This window comes from Palaemon carinicauda, chromosome 16 (assembly GCF_036898095.1).
Source record: "Palaemon carinicauda isolate YSFRI2023 chromosome 16, ASM3689809v2, whole genome shotgun sequence".
Taxonomy (NCBI): Eukaryota; Metazoa; Arthropoda; class Malacostraca; order Decapoda; family Palaemonidae; genus Palaemon; species Palaemon carinicauda.
In genome coordinates this window covers 105,214,714-105,217,164 of record NC_090740.1, presented here as the reverse complement: position 1 = coordinate 105,217,164, position 2,451 = coordinate 105,214,714, and positions in this window count along the sequence as shown.

Genomic DNA, 2,451 nt, shown 5'->3' with positions numbered 1-2,451 from the left:
TTCCAACTTATGTTGGGCGGATGCTGTATGCTGAAACACGCAAAAGAGGACTTGTGGACAAGCTCTTCTCTCTGGGCCTAAGCATCTCATATGACAGAGTCCTACGTCTTTCTGCCCAGATGGGAAACAGCGTGTGTCAGCTGTACCGCATAGAGGAAGTGGTCTGCCCGCCTACCCTGCGTAGCAATGTGTTCACAACTGCGGCTGTGGACAACATTGACCACAACCCAAGTGCCACCACAGCCAAGAATTCATTCCATGGAACAGGAATCTCGCTTTTTCAACACCCAACGTGTGCAGATGAGGGAGTGGATCTTAGCATTGCTCTCACTGGGCGTGATACTGGATCAAAGACGGTTGAGCCTCTACCAGAATATTACACGGATGTACGTCCTGTTGCTTCTTCTGTCAAAGGGCAAATGATCCCAGCTACTTCTGTGACCTCTCTTAGACGCCACAACTGTGAGCAGCACATAGAAGATGAGTATATGTGGCTGGAGAACACGAGAAGTGTTCTCAAAGATGATGTTGAGGCCTGTGAAAACACATCATGGGCTGCATACCATGCAAGGCACCAAGATCCAAAGCAACCAGTCATCACACCAACGTCCCTGCTTCCCTTGTTCCAGGAGAGTGCTCACACTGTGGCAATGATCAGACACTCTATTGATGTAGTCAGGAGTGCAGTTAAACATCTCAACCCACGCCAAACTCCAGTTCTGACTTGCGACCAGCCACTATTCACTCTAGCAAAACAGATCCAGTGGAAGTGGCCAAACACATATGGAGAAGACCAACTGGTGGTGATGTTTGGGGGGTTGCATATTGAGATGACGGCACTGAAGACCCTGGGTGACTGGTTGCAGGGAAGTGGGTGGACCCAAGCACTGGTACAAGCAGAGATCACAACTGAAGGAATAGCAGACTCATTTCTTCGAGCAGCTCACGTCACACGCACAAGAAGAGCACACCAAGTCACAGCGGCTGCGTTGTATAATCTCCAACGGCGTGCCTATGACAAGTACAGCACCACCAATACAGAAGATGATGAGCACCCTGAAAGCTTCGAAGACTGGTGCAGTCAGAGAGAACAGAGTTATCCGCAGTTTCAGTACTGGTCAACAGTCTTGGCACTGGAGCTGTCCACTCTGATCTATGTGCGATCTCTGAGAGAAGCCAATTTTAGCATGTACGTGGATGCTCTGACAGAACTGGCTCCGTGGTTCTTCGCACTAGACCACACGAACTATGCCCGATGGATACCAGTGCATCTACGGGACATGGCAGAACTGGCAAACAAACATCCAGACGTCTTCAGAGTTTAGCAAGGGACACTTCACAGTCCAGAAGACCAAGAGGATCTTTTCAGCAATCCCTCTTGACCAAGGACATGAGCAGAACAACGCGTATGTCAAGGGTGATGGAGGAGCCATCGGCCTCACAGACAATCCAACTGCACTGAGGCGCTGGATGGTTGCCGGACCGGAGGTTGCTAGAGTGATTGTGGAATTTGACGACTTCAATCTGCATCCACACGATCAAGAGGAGACACGTCACCACGAAGAGACAACAAGTGTGCAGAACACTTTTGCCAGAGATGTGCGCTCACTCGTGGCCGTCATTGAAGAGCTGGGCAACCCTTTCGAGGAGGACAGTCAGGACTTGCTGGTGCTCGACACAAAGGAGATCGCAGACCCTGCAGTCATAGAAACAGTCCGTAACGCCAAGCAGATTGGCCAAGACCAGTTTGAAGCATTCTCAAAGGAATGCATCGTGGACAGAACCAAGTCCATTGAGGTGGCAATCCACCGGAACAAGCTACCACTGTTTGCGACCAAGAGAGGACCCAATATACCCAAAGGAAAAGAACAGGTCAAATCTCTGAAGAATGATGTTGCGCTCTTCGCACGATTATATATCGGCTGCCAGACCCGTGATGGGAATCTAGAAGAGTTCTTCAGGCATGAAAATCAGCAATGCCCTCCAGCTTTATCTGACGGAGGGAGACTGTACCTAGGGAGCAGGAGTGACTTGCTGGTGTGCCTTGAAGGCCATGCTGAGCCTCAGTTTGAAGCTCCTACTGTCACTGCTGTTGTCCTCGATGGAGCAGTAATCGTACAGATGTTGAAGCCGGGTACTGCCAACACGTTCGAGGAATATGCACAGCAAGTGTTCATCCCATACGTTGTACAACGTTTCCAACATGTATCACGTCTTGACCTTGTGTGGGACAGCTACAGAGCAGATTCCCTGAAGGCATCAACCAGAGAACAGCGTGGAAAGGGAGTACGTCGGCGTGTTGTCGACTCAGCAGTCATACCAGGAAACTGGCAAAGTTTCCCGCGAGTTGATAGCAACAAAGTGGAGCTCTTCAGCTACCTCTCCACCATGCTTGCTGAGTCCTTTCAAGAAGAAGGCAAGGAACTGGTCGTCACTGATGGGGAGCAGGTG